Source organism: Bufo gargarizans, chromosome 1 (genome assembly GCF_014858855.1).
Source record: "Bufo gargarizans isolate SCDJY-AF-19 chromosome 1, ASM1485885v1, whole genome shotgun sequence".
Classification (NCBI taxonomy): Eukaryota; Metazoa; Chordata; class Amphibia; order Anura; family Bufonidae; genus Bufo; species Bufo gargarizans.
Window position 1 is genome coordinate 94,529,104 of NC_058080.1, and position 21,743 is coordinate 94,550,846.

Genomic DNA, 21,743 nt, shown 5'->3' on the forward strand with positions numbered 1-21,743 from the left:
ACAGGTGTGCCCTGTCAGGTTTAATAAGTGGGATTTCTTGCCTTATAAATGGGGTTGGGACCATCAGTTGCGTTGTGGAGAAGTCAGGTGGATATACAGCTGATAGTCTTACTGAATAGACTGTTAGAATTTGTATTATGGCAAGAAAAAAGCAGCTAAGTAAAGAAAAACGAGTGGCCATCATTACTTTAAGAAATGAAGGTCAGTCAGTCCGAAAAATTGGGAAAACTTTAAAAGTGTCCCCAAGTGCAGTCACAAAAACCATCAAGCACTACAATGAAACTGTCTCACATGTGGACCGCCCCAGGAAAGGAAGACCAAGAGTCACCTCTGCTGCGGAGGATAAGTTCATCTGAGTCACCAGCCTCAGAAATCGCAGGTTAACAGCAGCTCAGATTAGAGACCAGGTCAATGCCACACAGAGTTCTAGCAGCAGACACATCTCTAGAACAACTGTTAAGAGGAGACTGTGTGAATCAGGCCTTCATGGTAGAATATCTGCTAGGAAACCACTGCTAAGGACAGGCAACAAGCAGAAGAGACTTGTTTGGGCTAAAGAACACAAGGAATGGACATTAGACCAGTGGAAATCTGTGCTTTGGTCTGATGAGTCCAAATTTGAGATCTTTGGTTCCAACCACTGTGTCTTTGTGCGATGCAGAAAACGGATGGACTCTACATGCCTGGTTCCCACCGTGAAGCATGGAGGAGGAGGTGTGATGGTGTTGGGGTGCTTTGCTGGTGACACTGTTGGGCATTTATTCAAAATTGAAGGCATACTGAACCAGCATGGCTACCACAGCATCTTGCAGCGGCATGTTATTCCATCCGGTTTGTGTTTAGTTGGACCATAATTTATTTTTCAACAGGACAATGACCCCAAACACACCTCCAGGCTGTGTAAGGGCTATTTGACCATGAAGGAGAGTGATGGGGTGCTGCGCCAGATGACCTGGCCTCCACAGTCACCGGACCTGAACCCAATCGAGATGGTCTGGGGTGAGCTGGACCGCAGAGTGAAGGCAAAAGGGCCAACAAGTGCTAAGCATCTCTGGGAACTCCTTCAAGACTGTTGGAAGACCATTTCAGGTGACTACCTCTTGAAGCTCATCAAGAGAATGCCAAGAGTGTGCAAAGCAGTAATCAAAGCAAAAGGTGGCGACTTTGAAGAATCTAAAATATGACATATTTTAGGTTGTTTTACACGTTTTTGTTATGTATATAATTCCACATGTGTTAATTCATAGTTTTGATGCCTTCAGTGTGAATCTACAATTTTTATAGTCATGAAAATAAAGAAAACTCTTTGAATGAGAAGGTGTGTCCAAACTTTTGGTCTGTACTGTATATATATATATATATATATATATATATATACAGGGAGTGCAGAATTATTAGGCAAATGAGTATTTTGACCACATCATCCTCTTTATGCATGTTGTTATACTCCAAGCTGTATAGGCTCGAAAGCCTACTACCAATTAAGCATATTAGGTGATGTGCATCTCTGTAATGAGAAGGGGTGTGGTCTAATGACATCAACATCCTATATCAGGTGTGCATAATTATTAGGCAACTTCCTTTCCTTTGGCAAAATGGGTCAAAAGAAGGACTTGACAGGCTCAGAAAAGTCAAAAATAGTAAGATATCTTGCAGAGGGATGCAGCACTCTTAAAATTGCAAAGCTTCTGAAGCGTGATCATCGAACAATCAAGCGTTTCATTCAAAATAGTCAACGGGGTCGCAAAAAGCGTGTGGAAAAACCAAGGCGCAAAATAACTGCCCATGAACTGAGAAAAGTCAAGCGTGCAGCAGCCAAGATGCCACTTGCCACCAGTTTGGCCATATTTCAGAGCTGCAACATCACTGGAGTGCCCAAAATCACAAGGTGTGCAATACTCAGAGACATGGCCAAGGTAAGAAAGGCTGAAAGACGACCACTACTAAACAAGACACACAAGCTGAAACGTCAAGACTGGGCCAAGAAATATCTCAAGACTGATTTTTCTAAGGTTTTATGGACTGATGAAATGAGAGTGAGTCTTGATGGGCCAGATGGATGGGCCCGTGGCTGGATTGGTAAAGGGCAGAGAGCTCCAGTCCGACTCAGACGCCAGCAAGGTGGAGGTGGAGTACTGGTTTGGGCTGGTATCATCAAAGATGAGCTTGTGGGGCCTTTTCGGGTTGAGGATGGAGTCAAGCTCAACTCCCAGTCCTACTGCCAGTTTCTGGAAGACACCTTCTTCAAGCAGTGGTACAGGAAGAAGTCTGTACCTTCAAGAAAAACATGATTTTCATGCAGGACAATGCTCCATCACACGCGTCCAAGTACTCCACAGCGTGGCTGGCAAGAAAGGGTATAAAAGAAGAAAATCTAATGACATGGCCTCCTTGTTCACCTGATCTGAACCCCATTGAGAACCTGTGGTCCATCATCAAATGTGAGATTTACAAGGAGGGAAAACAGTACACCTCTCTGAACAGTGTCTGGGAGGCTGTGGTTGCTGCTGCACGCAATGTTGATGGTGAACAGATCAAAACACTGACAGAATCCATGGATGGCAGGCTTTTGAGTGTCCTTGCAAAGAAAGGTGGCTATATTGGTCACTGATTTGTTTTTGTTTTGTTTTTGAATGTCAGAAATGTATATTTGTGAATGTTGAGATGTTATATTGGTTTCACTGGTAAAAATAAATAATTGAAATGGGTATATATTTGTTTTTTGTTAAGTTGCCTAATAATTATGCACAGTAATAGTCACCTGCACACACAGATATCCCCCTAAAATAGCTAAAACTAAAAACAAACTAAAAACTACTTCCAAAAATATTCAGCTTTGATACTAATGAGTTTTTTGGGTTCATTGAGAACATGGTTGTTGTTCAATAATAAAATTAATCCTCAAAAATACAACTTGCCTAATAATTCTGCACTCCCTGTATATATATATAAGCTAACTAACTAACTATCTAATGTAATTAAACAGTAATGCACAGAGCACAGCAATGACGCTGCTGTCTCTCTCAGAACTCCATAAAACTACAGAAAATGGCTTCTGGAGAGGTTCTTATATAGTAAGGGGTAGGCAACTTTCCTATTGGTTGCTAGGGATGTTGCTAACCTCAGACAAAGACATTGCAGCCTTCTTGTTGGCCCACAAGCAAGAATGGAGGTTATTGATGAAAATAACAAATCTAGAATATTCAAGAATAAGAATATATAGCACTATATTCTAAATCTTCGCAAATTCTCAAAGTGGCGATATTCGCTATTAAAATTTGTGATTCAAATAGTCACGCCCAACACTAGTACACACATACACACATGTACCATACATGAATCGTTTAGAAAGACTGAAGTAATCTAACCAGCTGCTATATATGATTATTCCTTTGGGCTCTTTCCAGGTAGAGTAGTCAAGAGATCAAATAGATATCCTTTTTTATTTTCAGTTTAATGGGACAGAGCAGCTGTAATTACAATGTTCTGCCTGTAAGCATGTAAACAGTGAAGAGAATGCAGTGCTAATATCAGCGCTGTGTTCTCTTCAAACTGCTGATCTTTGAAGGGGCCAGGGAGATGACCTGATGTGGATGATCTGTCCTGTGGAAGACCACTTTTTTAATGCATACATGAATATCACAGTTCTGTTTTTGTGAGGGTGGGTTTACACGTTGTAGAATTGTGCCTCTTGGCCAATGATTGCATGGCAAAACTGCATACGTTTTTGCAGGATAAATTTTGTCTGCATGGTTTTTTAAGTAAACATGTTTCTCTTCTATAAAATATACAGTCAAAATATGCATTGCAAAACTGCGGCAAATGCATACGGGACCACAGGCCCACACAGCCCAATACTGCAACATGTAAACTCAGACTTAGAAGTAGTAGAGGAGCACCCATAAAAGTTTATAAGATCTTAGCAATACACTACCTCCATCTGGCATATATAAATTCAACAATTTATTTATCAAGAAGAAGCAAATCTTCTAGAAGAGACACAGTACCTCCATATTTGTGAAACCTGATAAAAATGATCCAGAGTAATTTTTTGAGTTCTACACAGGGTCAGAAAAAACATATTATTTCTCTTTAAGGCAAAATGGACTACTGTCAGTCTGGGGGTTTTGTTCTGCCTTTCATAGGATCAAATATTTACGTGTAAGAAAAGTGTTGACCAGTGCCTTTTTCAAGTTACCATCAATTTTATCACCATAATTTACGTTATCAAAAGATTTTTGTCAATGAAATGGTGAAAACATACTGTACATGTTTCAAATTACTTTACTCGATTCAGACTTTAAATTCTACTACATTTTAAAATATGCTATTTATTTTAAAGCGCCATTAATTCCATGGCACTGTACTTCCAGACAGGTTTACACAATTATAAAAATACAATAAACAAGAAAGTATTAACAGACTGGTACAGATGGGTAGAGGACCCCACCCGGAAGAGCTTACAATCTATAAGAAAAGGGGAGAACAGAGTAGGTGAGGGTATAGGCTGCTGATGTGGCTGTATAGTGGCAGCATGCTCATTGCAGATGGTAGGCTTTCCTGAAAATGTGGGTTTTCAGGTTACTTTTAACATTTTGGATGTTGTGGGAGAGTATGATGTGTTGGGATAGACAGTTCCAGAGTAGGGGAGAGGCATGTGAGAAATCTTGTAGTTGATTGTGTGAAGAACAGATGAGAGGAGAACAAAGGAGGAGGTCCTGTGAGTATATGAGATTATGTGTGGAGATGTATCAAGTAGAGTTGAGCGAACACCTGGATGTTCGGGTTCGAGAAGTTCGGCCGAACATCCCGGAAATGTTCGGGTTCGGGATCCGAACCCGATCCGAACTTCGTCCCGAACCCGAACCCCATTGAAGTCAATGGGGACCCGAACTTTTCGGCACTAAAAAGGCTGTAAAACAGCCCAGGAAAGAGCTAGAGGGCTGCAAAAGGCAGCAACATGTAGGTAAATCCCCTGCAAACAAATGTGGATAGGGAAATTAATTAAAATAAAAATTAAATAAATAAAAATTAACCAAAATCAATTGGAGAGAGGTTCCATAGCAGAGAATCAGGCTTCCCGTCACCCACCACTGGAACAGTCCATTCTCAGATATTTAGGCCCCGGCACCCAGGCAGAGGAGAGAGGTCCCGTAACAGAGAATCTGTCTTCATGTCAGCAGAGAATTAGTCTGCATGTCATAGCAGAGAATGAGGCTTCACGTCAGCCACCACTGCAACAGTCCATTGGCATATATTTAGGCCCAGCACCCAGGCAGAGGAGAGAGGTCCCGTAACAGACAATCTGGCTTCATGTCAGCAGAGAATCAGTCTGCATGTCATAGCAGAGAATCAGGCTTCACGTCACCCACCACTGCAACAGTCCATTGTCATAAATTTAGGCCCAGCACTAGTGTTGAGCGGCATGTCCCATATTCGAATTCGCGAAATTTTGTGAATATTCGAAAGAATATTCGTAAAATATTCGCGATTATTCAAATTCGTTATTATTTCGCATATGCGATAATTCGAATTTTCGCATCGCATAATACATATATTTTATGCAAAATTCACATGTGCGCTAATGAAATCGCCTTACGAAGATTCGCAACTCAATTCAATCACTAATGTATGAATGCAATGCCCTTTGCCTCTGTTCTGGGACAAGTGTAGATATTCGCATGTGCGCTAATAAAATCGCCTTACGAAGATTCGCACCTCAATCACTTTCTAGGGAATGTGAGACTTTTGGGAATCAATCGAGATACAGTGGGGGGTGATGACAGTAGTTGACAGAGTACAGATCAATGTAATCTGTAAGGTGGAAAGTAAAATAAAAAATACGAATTTTCGTTAATCGAATTTTACGAAGTTCTACGTATTCGCGAATATGGTGCTATACTATATGAATGCACAGGCCTTTGCCTCTCTGTTCTGGGGACAAGTGTAGATATTTGCATTTGCGTTAATAAAATCGCCTTACGAAGATTCGCAGCTCAATTCAATCACTAATGTATGAATGCAAAGCCCTTTGCCTCTGTTCTGGGACAAGTGTAGATATTCGCATGTGCGCTAATAAAATCGCCTTACGAAGATTCGCAACTCAATTCACTAATGTATGAATGCAAAGCCCTTTGCCTCTGTTCTGGGACGTGCCGATATTCGCATGTGCGCTAATAAAATCGCCTTACGAAGATTCGCGCCTCAATCACTTTCTAGGCAATGTGAGTAAGATCTGAGCTGTTGGACCTTTGGGAAACAATCAATTATATGTGTACTGTAATTTTGTGGGGGGGGGGGGAAAAAACAAAAAACGAATATTCGTTTTTACGAATATATAGCACTATATTCGAAATATTCGCGAAATCGCGAAGTTGCGATATTCGCGAAAAAAATTTGCTTTTCGAATATTCGCGCTCAACACTACCCAGCACCCAGGCAGAGGAGAGAGGTCCCGTAACAGACAATCTGGCTTCATGTCAGCAGAGAATCAGTCTGCATGTCATAGCAGAGAATGAGGCTTCACGTCAGCCACCACTGCAACAGTCCATTGTCATAAATTTAGGCCCAGCACCCAGGCAGAGGAGAGAGGTCCCGTAACAGACAATCTGGCTTCATGTCAGCAGAGAATTAGTCTGCATGTCATAGCAGAGAATGAGGCTTCACGTCAGCCACCACTGCAACAGTCCATTGGCATATATTTAGGCCTAGCACACAGGCAGAGCAGAGAGGTCCCGTAACAGACAATCTGGCTTCATGACAGCAGAGAATCAGTCTGCATGTCATAGCAGAGAATCAGGCTTCACGTCAGCCACCACTGCAACAGTCCATTGTCATAAATTTAGGCCCAGCACCCAGGCAGAGGAGAGAGGTCCCGTAACAGAGAATCTGGCTTCATGTCAGCAGAGAATCAGTCTTCATATCATAGCAGAGAATCAGGCTTCACGTCACCCACCACTGTAAGAGTCAATTTTCATAAATTTAGGCCCAGAACCCAGGCAGAGGAGAAAGGTCCCGTAACAGACAATCTGGCTTCATGTCAGCAGAGAATCAGTCTTCATATCATAGCAGAGAATCAGGCTTCACGTCAGCCACCACTGCAACAGTCCATTGGCATATATTTAGGCCCAGCACCCAGGCAGAGGAGAGAGCTCCCGTAACAGAGGATCTGGCTTCATGTCAGCAGAGAATCAGTCTGCATGTCATAGCAGAGAATGAGGCTTCACGTCACCCACCACTGCAACAGTCCATTGGCATATATTTAGGCCTAGCACACAGGCAGAGCAGAGAGGTCCCGTAACAGACGATCTGGCTTCATGTCAGCAGAGAATCAGTCTGCATGTCATAGCAGAGAATCAGGCTTCACGTCAGCCACCACTGCAACAGTCCATGGTCATAAATTTAGGCCCAGCACCCAGGCAGAGGAGAGAGGTCCCGTAACAGACAATCTGGCTTCATGTCAGCAGAGAATTAGTCTGCATGTCATAGCAGAGAATCAGGCTTCATGTCAGCCACCACTGCAACAGTCCATTGGCATATATTTAGGCCTAGCACACAGGCAGAGGAGAGGTTCATTCAACTTTGGGTAGCATCGCAATATAATGGTAAAATGAAAATAAAAATAGGATTGAATGAGGAAGTGCCCTGGAGTGCAATAATATATGGTTATGGGGAGGTAGTTAATGTCTAATCTGGACAAGGGACGGACAGGTCCTGTGGGATCCATGCCTGGTTCATTTTTATGAACGTCAGCTTGTCAACATTGGCTGTAGACAGGCGGCTGCGTTTGTCTGTAATGACGCCCCCTGCCGTGCTGAATACACGTTCAGACAAAACGCTGGCTGCCGGGCAGGCCAGCACCTCCAAGGCATAAAAGGCTAGCTCTGGCCACGTGGACAATTTAGAGACCCAGAAGTTGAATGGGGCCGAACCATCAGTCAGTACGTGGAGGGGTGTGCACACGTACTGTTCCACCATGTTAGTGAAATGTTGCCTCCTGCTAACACGTTGCGTATCAGGTGGTGGTGCAGTTAGCTGTGGCGTGTTGACAAAAGTTTTCCACATCTCTGCCATGCTAACCCTGCCCTCAGAGGAGCTGGCCGTGACACAGCTGCCTTGGCGACCTCTTGCTCCTCCTCTGCCTTGGCCTTGGGCTTCCACTTGTTCCCCTGTGACATTTGGGAATGCTCTCAGTAGCGCGTCTACCAACGTGCGCTTGTACTCGCGCATCTTCCTATCACGCTCCAGTGCAGGAAGTAAGGTGGGCACATTGTCTTTGTAGCGTGGATCCAGCAGGGTGGCAACCCAGTAGTCCGCACAGGTTAAAATGTGGGCAACTCTGCTGTCGTTGCGCAGGCACTGCAGCATGTAGTCGCTCATGTGTGCCAGGCTGCCCAGGGGTAAGGACAAGCTGTCCTCTGTGGGAGGCGTATCGTCATCGTCCTGCCTTTCCCCCCAGCCACGCACCAGTGATGGACCCGAGCTGCGTTGGGTGCCACCCCGCTGTGACCATGCTTCATCCTCATCCTCCTCCACCTCCTCCTCATCCTCGTCCTCCTCGTCCTCCAGTAGTGGGCCCTGGCTGGCCACATTTGTACCTGGCCTCTGCTGTTGCAAAAAACCTCCCTCTGAGTCACTTCGAAGAGACTGGCCTGAAAGTGCTAAAAATGACCCCTCTTCCTCATCCTCCTCCTCCTCCTCCTGGGCCACCTCCTGTTCCATCATCGCCCTAAGTGTTTTCTCAAGGAGACATAGAAGTGGTATTGTAACGCTGATAACGGTGTCATCGCCACTGGCCATGTTGGTGGAGTACTCGAAACAGCGCAACAGGGCACACAGGTCTCGCATGGAGGCCCAGTCATTGGTGGTGAAGTGGTGCTGTTCTGTAGTGCGACTGACCCGTGCGTGCTGCAGCTGAAACTCCACTATGGCCTGCTGCTGCTCGCACAGTCTGTCCAGCATGTGCAAGGTGGAGTTCCACCTGGTGGGCACGTCGCATATGAGGCGGTGAGCGGGAAGGCCGAAGTTACGCTGTAGCGCAGACAGGCGAGCAGCGGCAGGATGTGAACGCCGGAAGCGCGAACAGACGGCCCGCACTTTATGCAGCAGCTCTGACATGTCGGGGTAGTTGTGAATGAACTTCTGCACCACCAAATTCAGCACATGCGCCAAGCAAGGGATGTGCGTCAAATTGGCTAGTCCCAGAGCTGCAACGAGATTTCGCCCATTATCACACACCACCAGGCCGGGCTTGAGGCTCACCGGCAGCAACCACTCGTCGGTCTGTTGTTCAATACCCCGCCACAACTCCTGTGCGGTGTGGGGCCTGTCCCCCAAACATATGAGTTTCAGAATGGCCTGCTGACGTTTACCCCGGGCTGTGCTGAAGTTGGTGGTGAAGGTGTGTGGCTGACTGGATGAGCAGGTGGAAGAAGAGGAGGAGGAAGCCGAGAAGGAGGAGGTGGCAACAGGAGGCAAAGAATGTTGCCCTGCGATCCTTGGCGGCGGCAGGACGTGCGCCAAACAGCTCTCCGCCTGGGGCCCAGCTGCCACTACATTTACCCAGTGTGCAGTTAGGGAGATATAGCGTCCCTGGCCGTGCTTACTGGTCCACGTATCTGTGGTTAGGTGGACCTTGCTACAGATGGCGTTGCGCAGTGCACACTTGATTTTATGGGATACTTGGTTGTGCAGGGAAGGCACGGCTCTCTTGGAGAAGTAGTGCCGGCTGGGAACAACATACTGTGGGACAGCAAGCGACATGAGCTGTTTGAAGCTGTCTGTGTCCACCAGCCTAAATGACAGCATTTCATAGGCCAGTAGTTTAGAAATGCTGGCATTCAGGGCCAGGGATCGAGGGTGGCTAGGTGGGAATTTACGCTTTCTATCAAATGTTTGTGAGATGGAGAGCTGAACGCTGGCGTGTGACATGGTTGAGACGCTTGGTGACGGAGGTGGTGGTGGTGGTGTTGGTGGTACATCCCCTGTTTGCTGGGCGGCAGGTGCCAACGTTCCTCCAGAGGCGGAGGAAGAGGCCGAGGCGGCAGCAGCAGAATAGGCCGAGGCGGCAGCAGCAGAAGAGGTAGCAGGGGGAGCCTGAGTGACTTCCTTGGTTTTAAGGTGTTTACTCCACTGCAGTTCATGCTTTGCATGCAGGTGCCTGGTCATGCAGGTTGTGCTCAGGTTCAGAACGTTAATGCCTCGCTTCAGGCTCTGATGGCACAGCGTGCAAACCACTCGGGTCTTGTCGTCAGCACATTGTTTGAAGAAGTGCCATGCCAGGGAACTCCTTGAAGCTGCCTTTGGGGTGCTCGGTCCCAGATGGCGGCGGTCAGTAGCAGGCGGAGTCTCTTGGCGGCGGGTGTTCTGCTTTTGCCCACTGCTCCCTCTTTTGCTACGCTGTTGGCTCGGTCTCACCACTGCCTCTTCCTCCGAACTGTGAAAGTCAGTGGCACGACCTTCATTCCATGTGGGGTCTAGGACCTCATCGTCCCCTGCATCGTCTTCCACCCAGTCTTGATCCCTGACCTCCTGTTCAGTCTGCACACTGCAGAAAGACGCAGCAGTTGGCACCTGTGTTTCGTCATCATCAGAGACATGCTGAGGTGGTATTCCCATGTCCTCATCATCAGGAAACATAAGTGGTTGTGCGTCAGTGCATTCTATGTCTTTCACCGCTGGGGAAGGGCTAGGTGGATGCCCTTGGGAAACCCTGCCAGCGGAGTCTTCAAACAGCATAAGAGACTGCTGCATAACTTGAGGCTGAGACAGTTTCCCTGGTATGCATGGGGGTGATGTGACAGACTGATGGGGTTGGTTTTCAGGCGCCATCTGTGCGCTTTCTGCAGAAGACTGGGTGGGAGATAATGTGAACGTGCTGGATCCACTGTCGGCCACCCAATTGACTAATGCCTGTACCTGCTCAGGCCTTACCATCCTTAGAACGGCATTGGGCCCCACCATATATCGCTGTAAATTCTGGCGGCTACTGGGACCTGAGGTAGTTGGTACACTAGGACGTGTGGATGTGGCAGAACGGCCACGTCCTCTCCCAGCACCAGAGGGTCCACTAACACCACCACGACCATGTCCACGTCCGCGTCCCTTACTAGATGTTTTTCTCATTGTTATGGTTCACCACAACAACAAATATATTATTTGGCCCAATGTATTGTATTCAAATTCAGCGGGATATAAATTTGAGGCCTAGTATTTAGGCGCTGGGTGACCGGTATGGATTTAGTGACAGAATTAGACTTGGAAATGCACAGAAGCGTGTGTGTGTGAAGTTATTCTGAATGACCCTATGTGCACCTTCAATATTATATACCCTTTTAGGGATAGATTTCAAATAGCTCTGATATAGCAGAAACCACTAAATTATGAAATTGCTAAATTGGGAATTGTACTTCAACCCAGAACAAAAAATGTGCTTTGACGGACACTAAATATCTTGCCCAGCAACAACAGTACAGCGGTGGGTAACGAGAGATTTAGAGGGATTTAAATTTGAGGCCTAGTATTTAGGCGCTGGGTGACCGGTATGGATTTAGTGACAGAATTAGACTTGGAAATGCACAGAAGCGTGTGTGTGAAGTTATTCTGAATGACCCTATGTGCACCTTCAATATTATATACCCTTTTAGGGATAGATTTCAAATAGCTCTGATATAGCAGAAACCACTAAATTATGAAATTGCTAAATTGGGAATTGTACTTCAACCCAGAACAAAAAATGTGCTTTGACGGACACTAAATATCTTGCCCAGCAACAACAGTACAGCGGTGGGTAACGAGAGATTTAGAGGGATTTAAATTTGAGGCCTAGTATTTAGGCGCTGGGTCACCGGTATGGATTTAGTGACAGAATTAGACTTGGAAATGCACAGAAGCGTGTGTGTGAAGTTATTCTGAATGACCCTATGTGCACCTTCAATATTATATACCCTTTTAGGGATAGATTTCAAATAGCTCTGATATAGCAGAAACCACTAAATTATGAAATTGCTAAATTGGGAATTGTACTTCAACCCAGAACAAAAAATGTGCTTTGACGGACACTAAATATCTTGCCCAGCAACAACAGTACAGTGGTGGGTAACGAGAGATTTAGAGGGATTTAAATTTGAGGCCTAGTATTTAGGCGCTGGGTCACCGGTATGGATTTAGTGACAGAATTAGACTTGGAAATGCACAGAAGCGTGTGTGTGAAGTTATTCTGAATGACCCTATGTGCACCTTCAATATTATATACCCTTTTAGGGATAGATTTCAAATAGCTCTGATATAGCAGAAACCACTAAATTATGAAATTGCTAAATTGGGAATTGTACTTCAACCCAGAACAAAAAATGTGCTTTGACGGACACTAAATATCTTGCCCAGCAACAACAGTACAGTGGTGGGTAACGAGAGATTTAGAGGGATTTAAATTTGAGGCCTAGTATTTAGGCGCTGGGTCACCGGTATGGATTTAGTGACAGAATTAGACTTGGAAATGCACAGAAGCGTGTGTGTGAAGTTATTCTGAATGACCCTATGTGCACCTTCAATATTATATACCCTTTTAGGGATAGATTTCAAATAGCTCTGATATAGCAGAAACCACTAAATTATGAAATTGCTAAATTGGGAATTGTACTTCAACCCAGAACAAAAAATGTGCTTTGACGGACACTAAATATCTTGCCCAGCAACAACAGTACAGTGGTGGGTAACGAGAGATTTAGAGGGATTTAAATTTGAGGCCTAGTATTTAGGCGCTGGGTCACCGGTATGGATTTAGTGACAGAATTAGACTTGGAAATGCACAGAAGCGTGTGTGTGAAGTTATTCTGAATGACCCTATGTGCACCTTCAATATTATATACCCTTTTAGGGATAGATTTCAAATAGCTCTGATATAGCAGAAACCACTAAATTATGAAATTGCTAAATTGGGAATTGTACTTCAACCCAGAACAAAAAATGTGCTTTGACGGACACTAAATATCTTGCCCAGCAACAACAGTACACCGGTGGGTAACGAGAGATTTAGAGGGATTTAAATTTGAGGCCTAGTATTTAGGCGCTGGGTCACCGGTATGGATTTAGTGACAGAATTAGACTTGGAAATGCACAGAAGCGTGTGTGTGAAGTTATTCTGAATGACCCTATGTGCACCTTCAATATTATATACCCTTTTAGGGATAGATTTCAAATAGCTCTGATATAGCAGAAACCACTAAATTATGAAATTGCTAAATTGGGAATTGTACTTCAACCCAGAACAAAAAATGTGCTTTGACGGACACTAAATATCTTGCCCAGCAACAACAGTACACCGGTGGGTAACGAGAGATTTAGAGGGAATTAAATTTGAGGCCTAGTATTTAGGCGCTGGGTCACCGGTATGGATTTAGTGACAGAATTAGACTTGGAAATACACAGTAGCGGGTGTGTGTGAAGTTATTCTGAATGACCCTATGTGCACCTTCAATATTATATACCCTTTTAGGGATAGATTTCAAATAGCTCTGATATAGCAGAAACCACTAAATTATGAAATTGCTAAATTGGGAATTGTACTTCAACCCAGAACAAAAATGTGCTTTGACGGACACTAAATATCTTGCCCAGCAACAACAGTACAGTGGTGGGTAACGAGAGATTTAGAGGGATTAAATTTGAGGCCTAGTATTTAGGCGCTGGGTCACCGGTATGGATTTAGTGACAGAATTAGACTTGGAAATGCACAGAAGCGTGTGTGTGAAGTTATTCTGAATGACCCTATGTGCACCTTCAATATTATATACCCTTTTAGGGATAGATTTCAAATAGCTCTGATATAGCAGAAACCACTAAATTATGAAATTGCTAAATTGGGAATTGTACTTCAACCCAGAACAAAAAATGTGCTTTGACGGACACTAAATATCTTGCCCAGCAACAACAGTACACCGGTGGGTAACGAGAGATTTAGAGGGATTTAAATTTGAGGCCTAGTATTTAGGCGCTGGGTCACCGGTATGGATTTAGTGACAGAATTAGACTTGGAAATGCACAGAAGCGTGTGTGAAGTTATTCTGAATGACCCTATGTGCACCTTCAATATTATATACCCTTTTAGGGATAGATTTCAAATAGCTCTGATATAGCAGAAACCACTAAATTATGAAATTGCTAAATTGGGAATTGTACTTCAACCCAGAACAAAAAATGTGCTTTGACGGACACTAAATATCTTGCCCAGCAACAACAGTACAGCGGTGGGTAACGAGAGATTTAGAGGGAATTAAATTTGAGGCCTAGTATTTAGGCGCTGGGTCACCGGTATGGATTTAGTGACAGAATTAGACTTGGAAATACACAGTAGCGGGTGTGTGTGAAGTTACTCTGAATGACCCTATGTGCACCTTCAATATTATATACCCTTTTTGGGATAGATTTCAAAGAGCTCTGATATAGCAGGAACCACTAAATTATGAAATTGCTAAATTGAGAATTGTATTTCAACCCAGAACAAGAAATGTGCTTGAACGGACACTAAATAACTCGCCCAGCTACAGCACTAGGGACAGATTTAGCTGGATATAAATTTGAGGCCTAGTATTTAGGCGCTGGGTGACCGGTATGGATTTAGTGACAGAATTAGACTGGGATATGGCCAAAAAATGAACAGACTATTGCTGGTTAAATGCACTTGGTGTGACAGCTTCACCCTGATGTAGGCTTTAGCCAAAAAACAACCACACCATTGAGGGTTAAATGCACTTGGTGACAGGCGCAGCTTGCCCCTGATTTTGTATATGGCCAAAAATGAACAGACTATTGCTGGTTAAATGCACTTGGTGTGACAGCTTCACCCTGATGTAGGCTTTAGCCAAAAAACAACCACACCATTGAGGGTTAAATGCACTTGGTGACAGGCGCAGCTTGCCCCTGATTTTGTATATGGCCAAAAAATGAACAGACTATTGCTGGTTAAATGCACTTGGTGTGACAGCTTCACCCTGATGTAGGCTTTAGCCAAAAAACAACCACACCATTGAGGGTTAAATGCACTTGGTGACAGGCGCAGCTTGCCCCTGATTTTGTATATGGCCAAAAAATGAACAGACTATTGCTGGTTAAATGCACTTGGTGTGACAGCTTCACCCTGATGTAGGCTTTAGCCAAAAAACAACCACACCATTGAGGGTTAAATGCACTTGGTCGCAGCTTGTGCTGGCGCACCACAAGACACAAAATGGCCGCCGATCACCCCAGAAAAATGAGACTGACAAACGGTCTGTGCAGCCTAAAAACAGTGAGCAATTGAGGATCAGCAGCTCAATGATCCACAGCTGCAGATCGATCAGTTAATCAAGTCCTTTGGAGGAGTTAATCTGCCTAATCTCGCCCTACTGTCGCAGCCGCAACCTCTCCCTACGCTAATCAGAGCAGAGTGACGGGCGGCGCTATGTGACTCCAGCTTAAATAGAGGCTGGGTCACATGGTGCTCTGGCCAATCACAGCCATGCCAATAGTAGGCATGGCTGTGATGGCCTCTTGGGGCAAGTAGTATGACGCTTGTTGATTGGCTGCTTTGCAGCCTTTCAAAAAGCGCCAAGAAAGCGTCACAAAAGCGCGAAGAAAGCGACGAACACCGAACCCGAACCCGGACTTTTACGAAAATGTCCGGGTTCGGGTCCGTGTCACGGACACCCCAAAATTCGGTACGAACCCGAACTATACAGTTCGAGTTCGCTCATCCCTAGTATCAAGGCCTTGCAATACTCTGAAATTCTGGGAAAATGGTATGCAAATAAGTTCTGCCACTAATGCCACCAGATGTAAGCCTTGTCAGGCCTATAAGACTCATGCAGATTAGGTACTTTTCTTAAGGCTATATAGTATACCCCGAATCCTGACCTCAGCCTCTTACCCAGTTAAGCCAGTACTCTTTGCTCTGCACTGGTGAGGGGCAATCACCACAAAACAGCTGTCTTCAGATGAGGTGATGGTTTCAAGTCATCTCAAGGCCTGTTTAAAAGGTCAAACTTTGCCTAATAGGATAGCTACCTTACATCTGGTGACACTAGAGGCAAAGCTAGCTAAGAGTTGACTCAAAATAAATGCTAATTTTGTATCTTTCATCATGTGAGAGTATTGTGGCAAACTGAATATGATGTTCATGCATCTTGGTCAATATAGGTTTTTTTTCTGACCAGAGAAATAATTAGAAAAGGCCCCATACATCTTCATAGAGATAAGAGAATTAACTCTAAAATTAATCGGATTCAACATGATTTTTTTTTTATTTCATATGGATTAGATTACTAATTATTGGTAATTGAATTTTAGAGAATTTTGGAAAGAGAGATAAGCGATAGATAGTTAGTTAGATAGATAGGTAGATAGATAGATACAAATATCTATCTATATATTTATGAGAAATAAAACAGTAAAAATATCCTAGGAGACCTTAGAGTGTCATACATAAGCTTTTAGGCCAAACTTAAGCACTTCTAATTTTGGAAGAATTGATTCGGAAGGTTCCAAATTTAATTTGTCAACTGATTTGACCAAATTGAGTCCAAATTGAATTTTGAGCAATTGGCTTATCTTTACGCATCGAGGTGTCACTTCCCTGAAACTTCTTGTATTGGTCAATGTCAGGATATTGTATGCAGCAGAAAATGATCCCCATCATCATCTTCATATTGGCTAACACAAGGAAGTTGTATGCTTGGTCACCTGACACTGCACGCCCAGTGGCAACCTCTATGTCTTCTATGACAGTAGTTACTGTCACATCTACTATCTATTATGTGTTGTAGTTTTTATATTGAACATGTATTCCAGAGTTTTAAAAAGTCAGAAACACCTCTCAAAATTTCGTTATTAAAGTACTACATGCAGAGATTCAAATATTATCTGATAGGTGACAATAAGGATAAAAAGAAAAATAAGCCATTTCCATGTAGTCATTTTGCAGATGTAAATTAAATGCATTCATGCTTTAGTAAACCAACTTTTTTATTTAGTCTTTTAAACTAATTGGGCTGGTCTTGTATGTGCTTTTATCCAAGAACATTTTGTTACAAAATACAATAATTACACAGTTTAAGGGAAATATGATATTTGTCAAAATGTGCAGCTTATCTGGGATGTGCTTAAAAGCATTTCTTTAACAATCCACATGTACACATTTAAGGCAGTGAGCATGAATACAGCTGCAGACTAAAATGAACTTGTCAAAGCCACCAATTCAGGAAAAAATTTGCCTTATAGCTAGAATGTTTCATGATTTCTTATGGTCATTTTATGATTAACTTAATTAAAACAGTTGTCTTCGACTGTTGGGAATCCCTATAGACTAATTATAAAGATACTGCAGAGGACTGGAAACCTTCAGGGTTGAAAATGGTGCATATCGAGCTGCTACAATTATGAGTACTCAGCGAAGGTAGATTATCTTTTATAATAAAGGAATTAGCACACTGAGAAGTAGATTGGCTTCTGAACTGCTTGTTGGGGACTTTTGAGAGACTTATGGGAATAGTCACCATGGTATTTTTACAAGATTATTTAATATTACCTGTGAAAAGCTTTCATTTTTTAGTAACTTTAAATTCTACTATATGTTTCATAATTAGATTATGATGGTTATATTATTATTATTATTATCATCATCATGTAATCATATACAGAATAATCAACTAGAAACTACTGAACATTAAAGGGATCATCCAGCCTAATGGTAGTTTTTTACTAGCTCTAGAGTGTCTTGTATCTAATGAAAACATCATACTCAACTACTTCTTGCCACTTCTAGCGCCCTGACCTCTTTCAGCTTGTAGACATGTCACATGGAAGTTTATAGGCCTGAGACCAACAAAATAGAGCCGTGATACCAGAATAGAAAATTCCCAGAGTGTTACTCTACCAGCCATGTAGATAAGAGTTTAACAAATCTCATCTACACTTTATGGTTATTTAATGTGCAGAAATTGACTTGTGGTGCAGATTTTACTTGTGGATTTTACACTTTTGCAAATCCACAGGAATATCAGAATATTATACAGAAGTTGCTGAGGATTTACAGTGGAAAAATCAACCTCGTTAGTGATGAACAATTTGATTCTAAACTAATTGTATTTTAATTTTTTACAAGTTTCACATAAATTTGTCTGCCAAACAAATCTCAAGTTTTTGCGACTCACTTTGAACAAATCATATAAACACAGCGCCCAGTACTATTTTACTTTAAGAATTGGCAGGGAAAACAAAGAGGGAGCAAGAAGATGGAGAATCACATAACACTGGAAGAAAGTGGGGGGAGCTTTCCCTGATTGGCTCATAGGCTGAAAGGCAGCCTGATCAGCCAAATGAGGGAAGTAGACAGGCAGCTTCTTTTTGCTGAGAAAGAAGAATTACCATTCTGGAAGGATGTCTTATGGCATTGTCTGACAAAAAGATATTATAGAAACAAGCCACTAATTTACTTTGATTGGGGAACTATAAGGAGAGTATAGAAAGAGGATAAGAAGATATAATTGTATATACAGATATAGTAGAGTTTCTTAACTCATAGGGATATCCTATAACAAAAGTCATTGAAAAGCAAGTGAAGGTTGCATGTAGTTAAGCATATGTGTTAACTCTACTACATCTGTATTTTAGGGACTTTTATCAGGGAAAACATGAGGGAGTGAGTTAGTGGTCACCCAGAGTTTTGTGTTTAATGTGAATGCTGATAGCTATTGCTGCATTACAAAACCTTGCAAGAAAAACTCATTTTCCATATTTGAACAGAAACACAGCATTCTTTTATGGTTATGAAAAAAAATCTAATTTCTACAGTTCATAGGCTCATTGCCAGCACCCTAATAGCATACATTCTACTCCAAATGCTGAACAATTGTAAAAAAAAATTTCTTTAAAAAAACCTGATGCATTTTAGTGTATACCTGTGCATATACTCAAGTTACTGAATGTGTTGCTTTGTACTGGAAGACAGCAGATAGTTATAGCAAAAGCAATGCTGCAATAACACCATTTTTATACCTATGTTATTAAACATATTGCATATTACTGCAATATTATGGATAGTTACAGCAAAAGCAATACTGCAGTGATACCATTTTATACCTGTGTTATTAACTGCATTGCGTATTACTGCAAGATAATGGGTAGTTTCATCAAAAGCAATACTGCAAAAGCAGGAAAATCTTGTTGGGAAAAGCTTGTTAGGAAACATTGCATACTACTGCAAGATAACGGGCAGTTACAGCAAAAAAAATACTGCAATAATGCAATTTTTATCAATTGTTTTATTAATGTGTTCTTAAATCACTTTGCAAACTACAGCAGATAAAGGGTAGTTACAGAAAAGGCAATGCTGCATTAACACCTTTTTTTATACCAGTGTTATTGAACACATTGTTTTTATTCTTATATCAGTGTTGTCAAATGTATTCAATTACTGCAATTCCATGTAGTTCGAAGACATTTTACTGTAAAAATTGCATTGTTTTACTGAACACATAATATTACTGCAATATACCATGTAGTTCAAACACATTGTTCTGAAAAAAAAATGCATAATTATGTAAGTCAATTGTTTATTCCAGTGTGCAATGTGTTTGTAGAAGGGGATGGACATTTAATTATCTCACAGTCTCTAAATTACAAAAAAAGTGTTGTTTAATAATCTGAGTACCAAACCCATGAATTTATATTTATAGGAAACCCCTGACTTTTAATTTATAGGCCTCATAATAAAATGTCTGAAAAACTGAAGAGTGTAAAACGAAAGACCCATGTCTCATCATCCAAGAGTCAGAATGTGGGTAGTAGCAGCAGTATCGGCACCAGCCATCTGGCTAGCAGTAGTAGTGGTACTTGTAGCCATTGTGGTGGGGTTGGCACAGGGAGGTGGGCCAAGAAGACCACAATGACAAACTGTATCACAGGGTGATAAAAGTCGTGGGGAGAGTGACCACTTTGACAATTAGACAGTAATGCTGAGGAGGAGGTGACATCAGAGGAGAAGAGTGGTGGTAACGGTGGCAAAAAAGAACAGAGGCAACATGCGACAAATCCTCTAAAAAAGAATAACAGGGCTAGATCATCTTTTATTATGGTCAGCTTGGAAAATGGTAATGCTGCTGTTACTGTGGCTGAAAACGTGTCAGACCTAGGCCAAGCTTGACTCCCTCTAGCTCAGTTTGAGCAACACCCATATGTGTTTTTTCTCCACAAGGCTGGCACACAAAACCAATGTCATGTGCAAAATCTTCAGTATCTGCCTGTGATAAATCTTGTCGGGTAATGCTTTTTGAAAAAAAAAAGTACCATGGCTTTCAAAGGGTGCTGGCCATGTCCAAGAAACTATCCTCATATTTCAGCTATTGTTATTTGGTAAGGAATTATCTTCAGGACTTGCTGCTACAGAAATATCTGCCATAGCACCTCTTGATCCTTTCCAACTCGCTGGAATTCCACCTTGCATATGCTACAGCATTTGTCAAATTAACGTAAAGCAGTGAATGATTTCATCATGCCCCACAACCACCTCAGCAGGGAGCATGTGTTGTTGGACTGCCATAATGGAATATGTTTCCATTAGAAACTATTCTCTATCAGCAAAAAGCATATGTGCAAGTTAAACTTTCATCTGACCAAGTTGCTGGCGGTTCAATTGCTGCAGAACCACTTAGTTGTGGTAAATGTGACCAACTTCCATGCCTTCATCCAAATTTAATTTTTCTGGGCTTTGGCCTGGGTGGCAAGCAAGAGTACCCCTGCCACTGCATTCAGAAAAACTTTTATTCTATTCCGTTCACAAACGTGGAGCACCTCCGTGCTTTAATTTAAAAAAGGCAAGCAAGAGTACTACTGTCACTCCATTCAGAAAAAAAATTCACTCTCATCGGTCCACAAATGTGGTACACTTCCACTCCTTTGCTAAATTTACATTTTTTAATCGAAGGGCACTATCTGCATGATACTTTTATTATCAGGGGGTTTATCTGTTTCTGCAGTATAATATAGGGGAGCACTGCAGGTACAGTATTGGAAGTGGTAGGATAATTTGGCCAGAAAATGGGAAGATGATGGAAAAGTCTTAAACTAAGATGTCTTTTTGTCAAACTTCAGAGACGAGAGATCGGTGAAAAATGTGGTCTGGTCTGAATGTAGAACATGAGGAGAGAGAAAATCTAGGAGACGTCACTGGATGTAAGTATGGGGAGCTGTATTACCCTGTATGTTTTGTAGTTAAAAATTTAATGTTAGGAGGGAAGGGGTTAGGTTGAGAATTTGGTATAGGGATTGGGGGAGGGGAGGCACTGTTTCAATTTTCACCTCAGGCAGCAAAAAGGTTAGGTGCACCCCTGGATACCACTTCATAATATTGTTATTGTTTCATTAGTTATATTATACTATTTATATTTTATTATATTTTTACTTTTTACTTTGACTTTGCCCTTTGTGAATGCCCTTTGTAAACTGCAATAGCCCAGCCCTTTCAACATCTATAACTTGAAAGATTACTCTACATTCTTATAGCTGTCTCACCTGTTATGAGACCATATATTCTGTGCTGAGTAGAAATTAATATACTGCAATCGACTAAATTCTTCTCTCTACGAGCCCGCAAGCTCCACTTCAGAGACAAATACTGCGTACCTTTTGCCTAATGTAATATAAAATAAACAAACACGCCAAAGAAAATATGAGGAATGCATAGGACTTATAGGGGTACAGTGATGTATATG